Source organism: Oryctolagus cuniculus, chromosome 4 (genome assembly GCF_051225735.1).
Source record: "Oryctolagus cuniculus isolate XC-2025 breed Fujian yellow rabbit chromosome 4, ASM5122573v1, whole genome shotgun sequence".
NCBI classification, from domain to species: Eukaryota; Metazoa; Chordata; class Mammalia; order Lagomorpha; family Leporidae; genus Oryctolagus; species Oryctolagus cuniculus.
Genome location: NC_142870.1, coordinates 66,167,812 through 66,186,270, shown reverse-complemented (window position 1 = coordinate 66,186,270; position 18,459 = coordinate 66,167,812).

The window sequence follows — 18,459 nt, the reverse complement described above, 5'->3', positions numbered from 1 at the left end:
GTGACTGGCACAAAAGTGCTGATATTCCAACTACTGCTGCTTATCTGAGTAATAAATTATCCTTTTTCTGTGATCCATGAATCTCACTTCTCATAACAATATTCATGAAGATATATCAAGCTAACATGTTGGCTTGTAAATTGGGAAAAATCTTAGATCCTTTTCAGTTCTTGACAATTTTATCAAAAAGACTGGGGTGTTGAGAGAGACAAGGCTTTCTGAAAAAGAAAGGCTGACATTTTCATGAGCCAATTAACAGGATTTGGAGGAGGACCTTGAAAATAAAAAAAATATATTGATCAAATTACACGGTTAGATTGCAAATAAATTGTCTTCCAAGTCATTGCCTGCTGTTGAGAGGAGTAATAAGGATGCAATTGAAAGGTGAACCTAGGAATTAGTTTCAAAAATAGTTGACCAATGCTGTCCTAAGCCTCCTCTAGGTGAGGCACATTCCATACGAACTGGTCCTTAGTTGACCTCAGTAGTGTTCAATGTAACAGCTTGTACTCAAATTTATTCTGGAGAAACAAAAGGTTTAACTGTTTAAAAATTAACACTTACTTGGATGTGCAGTTACAGTTAGAATGAAAAGAGAGAAAGTAATGACTATTATGGGTCATTCTGGAGAAAGGTGAACAATTAGGTTGATTCAACTGGGTGAAGAGCAGGTGCTACTCACAATGATTCATTTTTTCTCTTGTCAATTATATGAATTAAACATAACCTTCTTTCTTCTTTCTTATTCACCTGAAATGATAAAATTTCAAATAAAACATAATTTTAAGAACATAATGATACTTTCCACAAAAGAAAAATCATAACAAATACAACATGTATTAGCTCTGTCTGTCCTCAGTCTAATATGCCAGCTTTAGATTCTTTCAGAGATGACTGTAAAATCTGACTTGCTAATCTCTGCATCCTGGTTGCTCAAGACTTCCCTAGAGTGCACAAAATCTCACAGGAAACAGTAGGTAGGAGTTACTCCAGACTAGTTCTATTAAACTGGTCAAAATGAAGTTAGGTGAAAGAGAACACAACTCAAAGAAATCCAAATGTAACTGCAAAAGTCTCTTAACCCTTAAATCAAAACTAAGTGAAAGGTGCCATCACTGTGGTGTAGTGGGTAAAGCTGCTGCCTGTAGTGCCAGCATCCCATATGGGCACCAGTTCTAGACCTGGCTACTCCACTTTTGATCCAGCTTTCTGCAATGGCCTGGGAAAGCAGTAGAAGATGGCCCAAGTCCTTGGGCCCCTGCACCTGTGTGGGAGACCCGGAAGAAGCTCCTGGCGCCAGGCTTTGGATCAGCAAGCTCAAGATGTTGCAGCCATCTGGGGAGTGAACCAGCAGATGGAAGACCCACACCCCCTTCTCTCTGTGCCTCTGCCTCTCTGGAACTTTGCTTTTCAAATAAATAAATAAATCTTAACAAAAACTAAGTGAAAATTTAAGGGTTGTTATTATGATATTGGAGTCCCAGACATCACAGAATGAAATGCCTTCGTTAAAAATATTGTCTCTGTGCAAGTCAATTCAACTCAAAGAGAATGGAAATGCTTGGCTCCGTGCTGAGCACCATGTGGCTGTGGCTACAAAATCCAGGGATTCGAAAGCTGAAAATCAGTGGTGTCAGCAATAGGACCTTGGTTTTCTTTTCTTTTTTTTTTAACTTTTATTTAATGAATATAAATTTCCAAAGTACAGCTTATCAATTACAATGGCTCCCCCCCCATAACTTCCCTCCCACCCGCAACCCTCCCCTTTCCCGCTCCCTCTCCCCTTCCATTCACATCAAGATTCATTTTCAATTCTCTTTATATACAGAAGATCAGTTTAGTATATATTAAGTAAAGATTTCAACAGTTTGCACCCACATAGAAACACAAAGTGAACAATACTGTTTGAGTACTAGTTATAGCATTAAATCACAATGTACAGCACATTTAAGACAGAGATCCTACATGAGGAGTAAATGTACAGTGACTCCTGTTGTTGACTTAACAAATTGACACTCTTGTTTATGGCATCAGTAATCACCCTAGGCTCTTGTCATGAGTTTCCAAGGCTATGGAAGCCTTTTGAGTTCACCGACTTTGATCATATTTAGACAAGGTCTTAGTCAGTGTGGAAGTTCTCTCCTCCCTTCAGAGAAAGGTACCTCTTTCTTTGATGACCCGTTCTTTCCACTGGGATCTCACTTGCGGATATCATTTAGGTTTGTGGTTTTTTTTGTTTGTTTGTTTGTTTTTGTTTTTGTTTGTTTGTTTGTTTTTGTTTTTGTTTTTTGCCAGAGTGTCTTGGCTTTCCATGCCTGAAATCCTATCATGGGCTTTTCAGCCAGATCCGAATGCCTTAAGGGCTGATTCAGAGGCCAGAGTGTTGTTTAGGACATCTGCCATTCTATGAGTCTGCTGTGTATCCTGCATCCCATATTGGACCGTTCTCTCCCTTTTTTATTCTTTCAGTTAGTATTTGCAGACAGTAGTTTTGTTTCTGTGCCCCCTTTGGCTCTTAGTCCTATCATTATGATCAATTGTGAACAGAAATTGATCACTGGGACTAGTGAGATGGCATTGGTACATGCCACCTTGATGGGATTGAATTCGAATCCCCTGGTATGTTTCTAACTCTACCATTTGGGCAAGTCAGGTTGAGCGTGTCCCAAATTGCACATCTCTTCCCTCTCTTATTCCCACTCTTATATTTAACAGTGATCACTTTTCAGTTAAGTTCCAACACTTAAGAATAACTGTGTATTGATTATAGTATTCAACCAAAATTATTAAGTAGAACAAACAAAAAAATATTAAGAGGGATAAGGTATTAAGCTGCTCATCAACAGTCAGGGTGAGGGCTGATCAAGTCACCGTTTCTCATAGTGTTCATTTCACTTTAACAGGTTTCCTTTTTGGTGCTCGGTTAGTTGTCATTGATCAGGGAGAACATATGATATTTGTCCCTTTGGGACTGGCTTATTTCACTCAGTATAATGTTTTCCAAATTCCTAACAGGGATCACATTTCAGTTAAAATTTAAACACCTAAGAATAATTGTGTGTTAATTACAGAGTTCAACTAATAGTACCAGAACAAAAAAATACTAAAATGGATAAAGTATTACATTGTACATCAACAGTCAGGACAAGAACTGATCAACCACTGTTTCTCATAGTGTCCATTTCACTTCAACAGGTTGACCTTGGTTTTCCAACATACGACTTTGTAGTTAAATTAGTATGTTTTGCTGGTTGACACACACCTTAGTGATACGAAGGCCTTGGTTCTAGGTTCAAAGCTGCATTCCCTGTCTCATTTTCTCTCTCTCGATCTCTCTCTCTCTCTGTGTGTTTGTGTGTGTTTGTGTGTGTGTGTGTGCATATATGTGTCCAGTATGTGATTCCTCCCTCCCCATCTCTCCCAAACACAATTACACCATTGTTCTAAGGAAAATCATGATCAGGAAATTGGGTGTAGGTCTTCCAGTTCCCAAGAGAAGTGAAGACCATATAAACCTGTCCAGTGATGCTTGGGGACTTCAGTGAAAGAAGGAGCTCAAACTTTTATGGCTATCTTGGAAATAAGCCCAAGTTACTCTCCTATCCTGTCACAAAGTATTAGGTCGGGTTTGATATGTTTAATGGGTTTTGAACAAGTTTTACAGCGAGGGGGATAGAATTTGAAGTAATCTTGCAGATGCAGCCCTTCGAACTGATTGTATATACTATTGTTGTGGTTTACACTGCTTGATATGTAACTTGTTTTGATCTTATTTGTAACTCATGATCCAATTAAGTGTCAGAGGGGATTTCAAAACTGGACAACTAATAGAAAATATAAAGAAGACTTTTGTAACCTGAAGTTATTAAACTTTTTTTTTAGATTCTGTGCCAAAGCATAACTGACAGAAGAAAAAAATAGATAAATTGCACTTAATCAAGATTAAGAACCTCTGCTCTTCAATAGACACCAAGAAGATAGTGAAAGAAGCCAAAGATTGGGGAGAAATATTAGATAAAGAATTTGTGTATAGAACACACACAGAATGAACAAAACTCAACAACACAAAATTAAGTAACCTGATTTTTAAAATGGGAAAAATATTTTAAACTTTATCAAAGAAGGTACACTGATTACAAGTAAAATATGAGAAAGTGCTCAACATCATTAGTTATTAAACAGAAAAGTTAAAATTACAACGGAAGTCACCTCACACCTATTAGAACACCTGAAAGTGAAAAGACTGAACTTGCTGAGTATCGGTGAGAATGTAGAGCCAAGGGAATGCTCATACACTTGAGTGAATTTATAAATGGCATAAACTCTGGAAAAGAGTTTGAAAATTCTTTTTTTAAGTTAAACCTGCCCTTGCCATTGGACCCTGCTCTTCTACTCCTACGATTTGATATAAAATAATACATATGTAAATTCAAAATCTTGTACAAAATATTAATAACAGCTTTACCTATAACAGCCCCAAACTGGAAAGAATTCTCATGTCCATCTCAGTTGAATGGTTAGATAATAGTATACTACTCGAGTATTAAGCCTTTTTATTGTAATGTAAATTTAAAATATGTTATCTCAAAAACTAAAAAAAAGACATAAAGAAAGGGAGAAGGGAGGAGGCTGGGAGGGAGAGAGGGGAAGGAGGGCTGGAGGAAGGGATTATCATTATGTTCTTATAATTATATCCACACACCATATTGAATCTGTTAAGAACTAAATAAAAATCAAAATAAATAAATAAATAATAAAAAAGAAAAATTATTGATCCATACAGCATGAGAAAAATACCAGTTGTGTTAAATTAAAGAAGCCAGAAAAAGATTATTCTGATTCTATAACATTCTAGTAAAAATAGCATGATCTCTATTGACAGAAAGTAGATGCAAAGTTGCCTTGGGATAGAGGGGGCAAGGAAGGAGGGAGGAATGGCTTATATAGGAAAACAGTGTTTGGTAATAATGATTATGTTCATTACCTTGATTGATTTTGGTGATGATTTCATCATTTTATGGATATGTCAAAATTATTCAATTGTATATTGTCAATGTTTAAAGATTATGATCTGTCAGTGATTTAAAAATAATCTAGAAGGATACTTATCTTTACATTCTTATTCATTTTCTTCAGTCTTCCTTTTATTCTTAATAATTAATAAAAAACAGGGACTGCAAAATATATAAAGTTACTATTTTGGGGTATCTGTTGTATCTTAGATGCTGTATCTAAGGACTTTCTATATTTGATCCTGTTTTATAATCAAAATGACAATATTCAAAGAGTTTTACAAAATTGGATATAAGATTTATGTGTATAACCATCTTAACTTTGCATTTCCAGTTTCAAAATCAGTAATTTATTCTCTTACTTTTTCTGTCTTCAAAACTCCAACACTGGGACTGGTGTTGTGGTGCAGCAGGTTAAACCATGGCCTGTGACACCACTCCACATCCCATATGAGTATCTTGGAGTTCTGGCAGCTCCACCTCCTATCTAACTCCCTTCTAATGAAGCTGGGAAAATGGTGGAAGACAAGCTGAAGTACTTGGACTCCTGCCATCCATGTGGGATGCCTGATTGCAGTTCCAGGTCCCTTGCTTCATCCTGACCCAGCCCCGGCACTTCAGCCATTTGAAGAAGTGAATCAGCGGATGGGAAATCTCTCTCTCCCTCTCTCTCCTCTTACCTATATAATGATAATGATAATAATAACAACAACAATAATAAAAGCTCTAATATTTACACCTACGTAAACACACACACACACACAGAGCACATGGCTGTAACTATTATGCCCTTGGAATTGATTTTTTAAAAATATTTTATTTATTTATTTTATGGGTAGAATGAAAGAGAGAGAGGATAGACAGAGAGAAAGGTCTTCCATCCACTGCTTCACTCCCCAAATGACCTCAACGGCTGGAGTCAGGCAGATCTGAAGTCAGGAGCCAAGAGCTTCTAATGGGTCTCCCACACAGGTGCAGGGGTCCAAGCACTTGGGCCATTATCTACTGCTTTCCTGGGCCACAGAAGAGAGCTAGATAGAAAGAGGAGCAGCAGGGACATGAACCAGTGCCCATATGGGATGCTGGCACTGCAGGTCCAGGTTTAGCCAATTACGCCACAGCACCAGCCCCCGCGTTGACCTTTTAGATAGGATCTCTCTAATCTTGCCTCCACATCTTATAACAGACTTACATTTGTATTTCCATCTTCTGTCTTTTATTCTTTCCATTTAAAACCATCAATTATATTGAAAACAACTCTGTCTGCTCTTATCCTGTATTTGATGTTTTGTTACCTTCTGAGGGCTTGTCTCTTATCTTTCTAACTCTACCTTCTGCATCCTAATTTTTATGAATAGTTCCTGCCATATGTAAAAAGTAAAACCAAGGGGCCAGTGCTGTGGCTCACTTGGCTAATCCTCTGCCTGAGGTGCTGTCATCCCATATGGGCACCGGGTTCTAGTCCCGGTTCCTCCTCTTCCAATCCAGTTCTCTGCTGTGGCCCTGGAGGGCAGTGGAGGATAGCCCAAGTGCTTGGGCCCCTGCACCCACATGGGAGACCAGGAGGAAGCACCTGGCTCCTGACTTTGGATCAGCGCAGCACGCTGGCTTTAGTGGCCATTTTGGAGGGCGGTGAACCAACGGAAGGAAGACCTTTCTCTCTGTCTCTCTCTCCCACTGTCTGTAACTCTACCTGTCAAATTAAAAAAAAAAAAAAAGTAAAACCAAGTAAAAATTATTCCAGCTATTAAAAAGAGATAACCTCCATTTTATTTCCACATTCACCTCAGCTACTACTAATCAATATAGTCACATTTTAAGAAATGCTACATCTCTTCTGTCTGTACTCTGTCCACACTCATGTCTTTCAGCACTTATTCACCTCCCTGTCACCACCATGTTCTCTCTGATTCAGCTTCCTTTACCACCAGATCTCTGAATCTGCTTTTGTCCAGAATGCTCTATCCATGTTGTCATTCACATGCTCACTTCTGTGCCTTTAACTTATTCTCTCAAAAGAAATTCCCAGAGGGATAAGATTCACATGCTCCCTCTGAAGCACTTTACTTGGCTCCGTGGCATGACTGTCCTGTGTTCCTACTATCTCACAGGCTCATCTTTCTTAGGCTCATTTCCTGACTCTTTTCATTCTTCCCAGTGTCTATATTTTACAGAATTTGGAATTTTTTTCTATCTGCACATTCTCTCCCAAAGTGATAATCTTAAGGCTGTGTTTTTAAATTACATCTTTATGCTAATGACACTCAAAATTTTATGCTCAGCATAACTCATCCCTTTGGCCACATAATAGTATATACAGCTTCCTACTTAACATCACTATTTGAATGTTGTATAGGCATTTCAAATTTAACATGTCTGAAAAAGAATTCTTGAAGTATCTTTAATTAATCTTCTTGTCCAATTCCCACTTCATCCTTTTCTTCCCCAGAAGTCCCCATTTCACAAAATTATACCAGCTGCTATGTAGTGATTAAAGCCAGAGTTATGTTGGATTCCTCCATTGCTTTCACTCCAAAGCAAATATGTTAGTATTTCTGTGAAATTTTACCTCCTAATATATTTGTCCACATCTTCACTATCAACATGTCAGTATACACACCCTTACCTTTCACTTGCTGTAATGAAACAACTGTTTCCCTAAGCTTACCTATTCAATCCCTGACCCTCATTGTCAGCTTTTTATTCCTGTAAGTTTAGTTTAGTTGAGATGTAATAAAACAGTGTTTGGCAAATCTGAAAAAGAAGTATGTGAAGTTAAGTTTTTTAATTTTTTTTTATTTATTTGAAAGTTAGAGTTACAAAGAGGGAGAGGCAGAAGCATAGGCACACAGAAAGAGGTCTTCCATCTGCTGTTCCACTCTCCCAAGGCCATGATGGCCAGGGATGGGCCAGGTCAAAGCCAGGAGCCTGGAACGTCATTCAGGTCTCCCACATGGATATAGGGGCCCAAGTACTTGGGTCATCTTCTGCTGCTTTCCCAGGCACATTAGTAGGGAAGGGCTCAGAAGTGTATCTGCCAGGCATTGAATCCACAGCTATATGGCATGCTGACAATGCAGGCCAGGGTTTTACCCTGTACACCACAGCACTGCCCCTTTAACTTCTAAATGTCTTCCAAGGCTTTTCCTGAGGTCCTCTGTATTAACTGTCATTCTTCATGAAAAACTACATTCAAGTGAATATTTCTCTATCATATAGGGTCTCAGATTTTATGTTGCTGCCACAGATAAACTTTCAATGAAACTTAAATCACTTTCTAGTATAGTCTCCTGACTAACTTTCTCCTGGACATTTCCAACTACTAGAATTACTACTGTTTTTACATATTTATTTCTTGTATTTTTATTCTGTATTTCTGTATTTTAAATTATATCATTTGAAGATGCTTCCACTTACGTAAAGATGCCAGCTGGTAGGAGTATTAGAACCTCAGAAGCTCTTTCTTTAGTCAATGTCCTTACTAGACCCACAAATATATTCAAGGTTACATCTTTCAACTCCTTGCTTCATTGTCTCCTTCTGAATATACTGTCAGAACAATTCTTTATTCTCTGGTAGAATAGATTTGAAAGGACATAGAAAGAAAAGCAAAGCATCTAATAATCTTAATTCCTTTTATTCTAAATGCCTGTGATTTATCTTCCTTATTTTTACCTTGCTCAATCTATTGTTTATTCTCGTCTCTAAGGAGTAAAATGCCAATTCACTTTAAGTTGAATAATTATAATGACTTTTCTTTAAGATAAATAAAGTATACATTCTACATTTTCACTGCAAACAGAACATTACCCAAGAAAAACCGGTTTATAATTTTTACATTCTGAAATAATTTTTAGCAGCAAATGGGCCTGAAATGAAATGCATTTCTCAGATGACAAAGCAAAATTTAACTTACAGATTTTGCTAAATCCTGCTGAAATGTCCAACTAACTGTTTCTCCTGAAAGAAAACAGTTTAGGGAATATGTGCATTTCTTCTGCATCTCTTCCCTTTCCTTTATATGTCTCCTACGATTCTTGTTAGGGTAACTAAAGAACAGCTGTTGGATGAAAACAGAAGCAAACATTTGCTTAAGAATTGCTTAATGGTTCCAGAAATTAATGGACAGTCTCACACATCACAAAACATCTTCTTTCTGTTTTATTAGTCATCTGAGAGGACCAGCCATAAGAGAAGGAATTTACAACTACTTTTATTGCACTTTTAAAATAACTCTTTTATATCTCAGACAATTGCTTTAAAATTATTTCTTGACACAGGTAGCATAACCATCACATGGCGAATTTCTCAGGAAGTCATTACAGGACCAAAAAGCCAAAGGACTGCAACCTGGAACATCAAACGTACTTGGAAGTTCTCTATCATACAGATGGTAAATCAACCTTAATGTAAAACAAAGTGTTTGTACTTCTTTCATTTTTACTCTCCAGTAGGAATGTTGCATTGTGGAGTACTGGCTTCCTGATCATGAATATTAGCAATTTTGGAGACTGGGAAATAAAATTGAGTTGATAGAAAAAAAATCATATTCCCATTACAGATCTGATATTAATATCCCAATTTAGATGAATAGTAATTGTTGAGGTTCAATAGGACCGTAAATTTTATCAAATATATTTGTATGTAATATATTAAGAGCCAAAGATGAGTTCCAAAAACTAAGTTGTATTTCACGGAAATAGAATATTTCTTTGATCTTAGCTTTGTAATGACAACACAAGAACTATGAGTTATATAAGCACTATTATTAGAGGAAAAGCGAACATTTCAAGTCAAATTTCTGGGAAAACCAAGAGAGGCTACAGTTATGGGTGCAACTCAGGCAACTGTGAGAAAACAATCATAAAGGAATTGTTGTTGATTTTTTTTAGATTTTAGTATAATGTATCCTAATGTACCACACTTATTAATTTGTTAATGTTAAACCACCCCTACATAACTGGGTTAATCCCACTTTGCTGAGTGAATGATCTTTCTGATGTGCTGTTGGATTCTATTAACTAGTATTTTTTAAAAATTTTATTTATTTATTTGATAAGTAGAGCTACAGACACAGAAAGGGAGAGGCAGAGAAAAAGTTCCATCCACTGGTTCACTTTTCAAATGGCCTCAATGGCTGGGACTGAGCAGATCAGAAGGCAGGAGCCAGGAGATTCCTCTGGGTCTCCCACATGGGCACAGTGGCCCAAGCACTTGGGCCATCCCCCATTGCCTTCCCATGCCATAGACAGAGAGCCAGATGGGAAGAGGAGCAACCAGGACAAGAACTGTCTCCCACATGGGATGCCAGTGCTGCAGGTAGAGCCATAGCTTATATACCACAATGCCAGCCCTAATGAAGATTTTTTTAAATCATGGTTATGGAGAGTGGTGTGAAAGCATACTTTATACACATTTTATATAAAAGTCATTAAGATTCAATAGTTGTTGAAGATTTTTACTAGAAGAAGAGTGAGTAGATTAGTAGTTGAATATAATTTGGTACTATAACTGTGCACATCTGTATCATAATTCCTTTTTTTAAAAAATATTATGTTTTTTTAAAAAAGCTTTATTCATTTATTTATTCAATTATTTACTTATTTGAAAGGCAGAGTTACATAGAGGCAGATACAGAGAGACATAGAGAGGTCTTCCATCCACTGGTTCACTCCCCAATTGGCTGCAATGACTGGAGCCACGCCTATCAGAAGCTAGAAGCTAGGAGCTTCTTCTGGGTAACCCATGTGGGTGCAGGGGTCCAAGCACTTGGGCCATCTTCTACTGCTTTCCCAGGCCATAGCAAAGAGCTGGATCTGAAGGAGTGCATCCAGGACTCAAACTGGTGCTCATATGAGATGCCCGCACTGTGGGCAACGACTTTACCCACAATGCCACAGTGTTGGCCCTCTTATAATGACTTTTATAAATAAATTTTTGGTTAATAAATAGAATTGTAATATAAAGCTACATTGAAAAACAGGTAAATTAATATTATGTGTACATACACAGTGATCTCATCTAGGTAAGTTCTGCTTACAAAGAAGGAAAATGTAATACAATAATAGTAAAGTCTTTATGGAGAGGAGGAGGTGAAATGATTATGGAAAAGTTTTGATCTCATTATAATTTTATATATTTTTCAGGTATTATAAATAAAATTAAGTATATTTAGTAATTCAAAATAGCATTTACTATAAGCATAGAGTGCCATGCTGATAATATAAATGTATTACAAACCATTTACCATAACAAATTCTAAATGAGATGAATTAGTATAGCCAAATAAATTTAAATAAACTTTATGGGATGGATATTATGTGCTAGCAAAAGAGAAGTAGTAATTATGAGGATAGTTATACTTATTCATATCCAGTGAGTGATACAGACTCTGGGAGCTCACAGTTCAGTGAAGAATAATAAAAAAATATATATTATTTTATAACTGTACTCTCAATCAATACTAATACTTCAAATACTCAGAAGTGAGATGGAATTTATTAAAATACACAGATCTGTTGAATTCCATGGTTGAGTTAGCTGTCATTAAAGAACCACAGCCAAGTGACAGTCAGAAATTCAATATCTTAGTTTCCAGGGTCACCTTCAGGCCCATTCAACTTGCTATCTTTCTTCATGCCGTAATAACTCAAGGAGGGTGTTTTCATTAGTAACTGGAAAGAATTGCAGGCCTTTGTGCTGGCAGGGGAATGATGGACTAGAGAGAAAACAGGGATAAAAGTCTCATACATTTGTTTCTCATGAAACAGTTTGCAGGCAAACTGCAAAGAACTTCACTTTTCCTGAATCATTGTGGGATGTATCAGTATGGCCAATATTAGGTCCAATTATCCTAAACTCTGTAGCATATATTCTTACAAATAAGAGTTTTCATCATATAAACACAATCAACATCAGAAAATTAGCAATAATGGATTCCTATTGGCTCCACAGACACCATTCAAATTTTATAAAATATCCCATTACAAAAGAACAATTTCCTAACAATTTTTGAAGTTTAGCGGCCAGATATTTTATAGAATATTGCTCAGTTTATATTTGTCCCTCACTGCACCTTTCTGGGTATGCATTTTGTACATTAATATCACAAAAATGGTGCTGTATTTTCATTACATCTTCTCAGGCAGAAAGTGATTTTAATTTGATCTGTTCTTATCAAGTCAAGTGACATTATACATTAACCAGCTGACTGACTTTGTGCTTTACCAGGTTTCTCCAATATAATCTATACCAGAAATTTTCCCACTTGTTATTTATAAGAATTTTGTAGGAATTTAAATATCTACTTTCTCATGGTACATTTAACCACTAGTTTTTTCATTGCTGTTTTTTATTTGATAATATAAATGCATATATGATTATCTACACTTCATAATTCTTCCAATCTATTTATATTTCTATGTGAAGAAAACATTGAGCCAGAAACTTGGTCTAACAGTTAAGCCATGGCTTTGTATACTAAACACCAAATCTCATATCACAGTTCTTGGATTCCATGCCTGCCTCTCGCTCCTGCTCATGCACATCCTAGGAGGCAGCAGTAATGGCTTAAGTCATTGAGTTCTTGCAATCCACTTTTTTTTTTAATCAGAAAATAAGGAAATGAGCAAAGAATGATGAGGACACCAAAAAATCTTAATGAAATTCTACTGGCCAAAACCAGCTTGTCACATAGCCTATCATATAAAGTTAAAAATCTTGTTTTTGAAGTGATAAATAATTAAATGGCTATAGAAATGGAGGAAGAAAAAATTACTTTATTAACTTGAGAGACAGAAAGTAGAGCAGAGAGGCCAGCACCGCAGCTCACTAGGCTAATACTCTGCCTGCGGTGCCAGCACACTGGGTTCTAGTCCCGGTCGGGGCGCCGGATTCTGTCCCGGTTGCCCCTCTTCCAGTCCAGCTCTCTGCTGTGGTCCGGGAAGGCAGTGGAGGATGGCCCAAGTCCTTGGGCCCTGCACCCCATGGGAGACCTGCAGAAGCAACTGGTTCCTGGCTTCGGATCAGCGCAGTGTGCCAGCCACAATGTGCCAGCCATAGCGGCCACTTGGGGGGTGAACCAACAGAAAAAGGAAGACTTTGTCTCTGTCTCTCTCTCTCTCACTGTCTAACTCTGCCTGTCAAACAGAAAGAACACAACCATCCACTTGTTAACATCCAAATGCCAGCAGTGGGCAAGGAGGCCAAAGTTGACCTGGACTTCAATCAAGGTTACACACATGGGTAGCAAGAATTCAATGACAGAGGGCGGAGCCAAGATGGCGGAATAGTGAGGGCGCACACCGATAGTCCGGGAAAATTTAGTTTAATAAAAGGGGAGTTACGGTAGCCTCAGAAAAAAGAACCAGGAAAATATTGCAGAGGAAACTCTTCTGGATCCAGTGGCCGTGAATCGGAGGACCTACTGGGAGAACAAGGTCGCCCACCGCGCAGAAGCTGAGCCGTGGGACCGAGCCGCGGGACCGAGCTGTGGAAGCCGAGCCGCAGGACCAAGATGCGCAGGCTGCAGGGTCTGCGTGCCAGTGCTCGAAGGGGAGTGCGTGCCACACAGACAACAGCGGGGAGACTTGGGACGTCCAGGGCTCCGAGTCCACACATCGGTGCTGGACGGGGAGCGGACCTGCGTGGAGAGCATGGGAGCCCACAGTTCGGGACACCAGCGGCAGACTCAACACACAAGCGCTGGAACGCGAGGTGAGCCGAACCTCAATAACCCGAGACACCGGCAGGCAAGCGGAGAGAGGAGACTAGAGGGAAAACCCCCCCCGGGGGGGGGGGAACTTTACCAGGCTAACTGGAAGAGAGAGAGAGGAAAAAAAAAAGGTGACTGGTACGGACACGGGTTTCTCTCTCTCCGCTCACCTCTCAAGGGCGAGCAAGACAAAGAGCAGGCACCATCTTGGACATACGTCATAAGCAGAGCGACCTCAGGTCTGCACCGGCCCTGAGCCTAGCAGAAAAACCTGACTCTGGGCGGGGCGAATTAACAGGAGATTAGGACCTAGTAAATTTGTGGTGCTACTGAACTGAGACTGTGAAAAAAGAGACGGTGGGGGAGAGAACTCATGGAATTCACGTGAGCACTACAATTCCGTAACTTTGGCAACCCAGTGGGAGACTGAAGGAGAATTTGAGCCCACTCTGAGGGCCAAACAGATTCCCTGTGTGGTCCTTGGGAAAGAGCTTCCAATCTCTGGCTCCTGTGGGTATATCATTTGCCTGCTAACTACCTCCAACTTCGTTCAGCTGTGCAGAATAACTTCCCTTTTGAATCAAAAAAAAGAGAGAGAGAGAGAGAGAGAGAGGTTTACCACGCCTAACCTGGGAGTGTCACCTTTGGCACACCAAACAGAGCTCTCAGGCCACACCCATCTCAAGCCCTAAGGCTCCATCAAAAACAGATAGTCCACTTAATCTAGAGTCATAGTATAACAAGAAAAAGCACCACAGTGAAGAAACCAAATATCTCCAATATGGCAAATAACAAACGCAAAAACCAAGGTAATAAAAACAAGGAAGTCACCATGACTCCCTCAAATGAAAAAGACACCCCAATTCAAGATTATGAGGATGATGACATAGAAGAAATGCAAGAAGCAGATCTCAAAAAATTGATAAGAACATTAAGAAGTTCTCAAAAACAAATTCTTGAACTACAGAAATCCTTAATGGACAAGATAGAAAATCTCTCTCGTGAAAATGAAATATTAAGGAGGAATCAAAATGAAATGAAACAACTAGTACAACAGGAAACTGTGATAGTGACTGAAGTGAAGAATTCAATAGATCAAATGAAAAACACAATGGAGAGCCTTACAAACAGAATGGGAGAAGCAGAAGAGAGAATATCGGACTTAGAAGACAGAGAACAGGAAAGGATACAGTCAGACCAAAGAAAAGAAGAGGAAATTAGAAATCTAAAACATATTGTCGGGAATCTTCAGGATACTATTAAAAAACCCAACATTCGGGTTCTAGGAGTTCCTGAAGGCATGGAGAGGGAGAAAGGATTAGAAGGCCTTTTTAGTGAGATATTAGCAGAAAATTTCCCAGGTTTGGAGAAGGACAGAGAAATACTAGTACAGGAAGCTCACAGAACCCCTAATAAACACGACCAAAAGAGATCCTCACCACGACACGTTGTAATTAAACTCTCCACAGTGAAACATAAAGAAAAGATCCTAAAATGTGCAAGAGAGAAACGTCAGATTACTCTCAGAGGATCTCCAATCAGACTCACAGCTGACTTCTCATCAGAAACTCTACAAGCTAGGAGGGAATGGCGAGATATAGCCCAGGTACTAAGAGAGAACAACTGCCAGCCCAGAATATTATATCTTGCAAAGCTATCATTTGTGAATGAAGGTGAAATAAAGACTTTTCATAGCAAACAGAAATTGAAAGAATTTGTTGCCACTCGTCCAGCCCTGCAAAAGATGCTTAAAGATGTGTTACACACAGAAACACAGAAACACGGTCATCAATATGAAAGAAGGTAAAGGAAGGAAACCAAGGAAGGAAAGCTCACAGCAAAAGATCACAGGGAATTCAAAGCATATATTAGAACTTATCTTTGGCAAATGGCAGGGCAAAGTTACCACTTATCATTAGTCACATTGAACGTTAATGGCCTGAACTGTCCAGTTAAAAGACACCGATTGGCTGATTGGGTTAAGGAACAAAACCCATCTATTTGCTGCTTACAAGAAACACATCTTTCCAACAAAGATCCATACAGACTGAAAGTGAAAGGCTGGAAAAAGATATACCATGCCAACAGAAATGAAAAAAGAGTGGGCGTAGCCATCTTAATTTCAGACAACATAAACTTTACCACAAAAACCGTTAAGAGAGACAAAGAGGGACACTACATAATGATTAAGGGATCAATTCAACAGGAAGATATAACAATTATCAATGTATATGCACCTAACTACAGGGCACCGGTTTATCTAAAAGATTTGTTAAGGGACTTAAAGAGAGACTTAGACCCCAATACAATAGTACTGGGGGACTTCAATACTCCACTCTCAGAAGTAGACAGATCAATAGGACAGAAGATCAACAAGGATACAGTAGATTTAAACAACACTATAGCCCAAATGGATCTAACAGATATATACAGAACTTTCAATCCTACAGCTAAAGATTTTACATTCTTCTCAGCAGTACATGGAACCTTGTCTAGGATTGACCACATACTAGGCCATAAAGCAAGTCTCAGCAAATTCAAAAGAATTAGAATCATACCATGCAGCTTCTCAGACCATAAAGGAATGAAGTTGGAAATTAGCAACTCATGAATCCCTAGAGCATATGCAAACACATGGAGATTGAACAACATGTTCCTGAATGAACAATGGGTCATAGAAGAAATCAAAAGAGAAATCAGGCCGGCGCCGTGGCTCAATAGGCTAATCCTCCACCTTGCGGCGTCGGCACACCGGGTTCTAGTCCCGGTTGGGGCGCCGGATTCTGTCCCGGTTGCCCCTCTTCCAGGCCAGCTCTCTGCTATGGCCAGGGAGTGCAGTGGAGGATGGCCCAGGTGCTTGGGCCCTGCACCCCGTGGGAGACCAGGAAAAGCACCTGGATCCTGGCTCCTGCCATCGGATCAGCGCGGTGCGCCGGCTGCAGCGGCGGCCATTGGAGGGTGAACCAACGGCAAAAGGAAGACCTTTCTCTCTCTGTCTCTCTCTCTCACTGTCCACTCTGCCTGTCAAAAATAAAAAAAAAAAAATAAATAAAAAAAAATAAAAAAAAAATAAAAAAAAAAAAAAAGAGAAATCAAAAACTTTCTGGAAGTAAATGAGGATAACAGCACAACATACCTAAACTTATGGGATGCAGCAAAAGCAGTGTTAAGAGGGAAGTTTATATCAATAGGTGCCTACATCAAGAAATTGGAAAGGCACCAAATAGATGAGCTTTCAAATCACCTCAAGGATCTAGAAAACCTACAGCAAACCAGACCCAAATCTAGTAGGAGAAGAGAAATAATTAAAATCAGAGAAGAAATCAACAGGATTGAATCAAGAAAAACATTCCAAAAAATCAGCCAAACGAGGAGCTGGTTTTTTGAAAAAATAAACAAAATTGACACCCCATTGGCCCAACTAACTAAAAAAAAAAAGACCCAAATCAATAAAATCAGAGATGAACAAGGAAACGTAACAACAGACACCACAGAAATAAAAAGAATCATCAGAAATTACTACAAGGACTTGTATGCCAGCAAACAGGGAAACCTATCAGAAATGGATACATTCCTGGACACATGCAACCTACCTAAATTGAACCAGGAAGACATCGAAAACCTAAACAGACCCATAACTGAGACAGAAATTGAAACAGTAATAAAGGCCTTCCCAACAAAGAAAAGCCCAGGACCAGATGGATTCACTGCTGAATTCTACCAGACATTTAAAGAAGAACTAACTCCAATTCTTCTCAAACTATTCAGAACAATCGAAGAAGAGGGAATCCTCCCAAATTCTTTCTATGAAGCCAGCATCACCTTACTTCCTAAGCCGGAAAAAGATGCAGCACTGAAAGAGAATTACAGACCAATATCCCTGATGAACATAGATGCAAAAATCCTCAATAAAATTCTCGCCAATAGAATGCAACAACACATCAGAAAGATCATCCACCCAGACCAAGTGGGATTTATCCCTGGTATGCAGGGATGGTTTAATGTGCGCAAGACAATCAATGTGATACACCACATTAACAGACTGCAGAAGAAAAACCATATGATTCTCTCAATAGATGCCGAGAAAGCATTTGATAAAATACAACACCCATCATGATGAAAACTCTAAGCAAACTGGGTTTGGAAGGAACATTCCTCAATACAATCAAAGCAATCTATGAAAAACCCACAGCCAACATCCTATTGAATGGGGAAAAGTTGGAAGCATTTCCACTGAGATCTGGTACCAGACAGGGATGTCCACTCTCACCACTGCTATTCAATATAGTTCTGGAGGTTCTAGCCAGAGCTATTAGGCAAGAAAAAGAAATTAAAGGGATACAAATTGGGAAGGAAGAACTCAAACTATCCCTCTTTGCAGATGACATGATTCTTTATTTAGGGGACCGAAAGAACTCTACTAAGAGACTATTGGAACTCATAGAAGAGTTTGGCAAAGTAGCAGGGTATAAAATCAATGCACAAAAATCAACAGCCTTTGTATACACAGACAATGCCATGGCTGATGAAGAACTTCTAAGATCAATCCCATTCACAATAGCTACAAAAACAATCAAATACGTTGGAATAAACTTAACCAAGGATGTTCAAGATCTCTACGATGAAAATTACAAAACCTTAAAGAAAGAAATAGAAGAGGATACCAAGAAATGGAAAAATCTTCCATGCTCATGGATTGGAAGAATCAATATCATCAAAATGTCCATTCTCCCA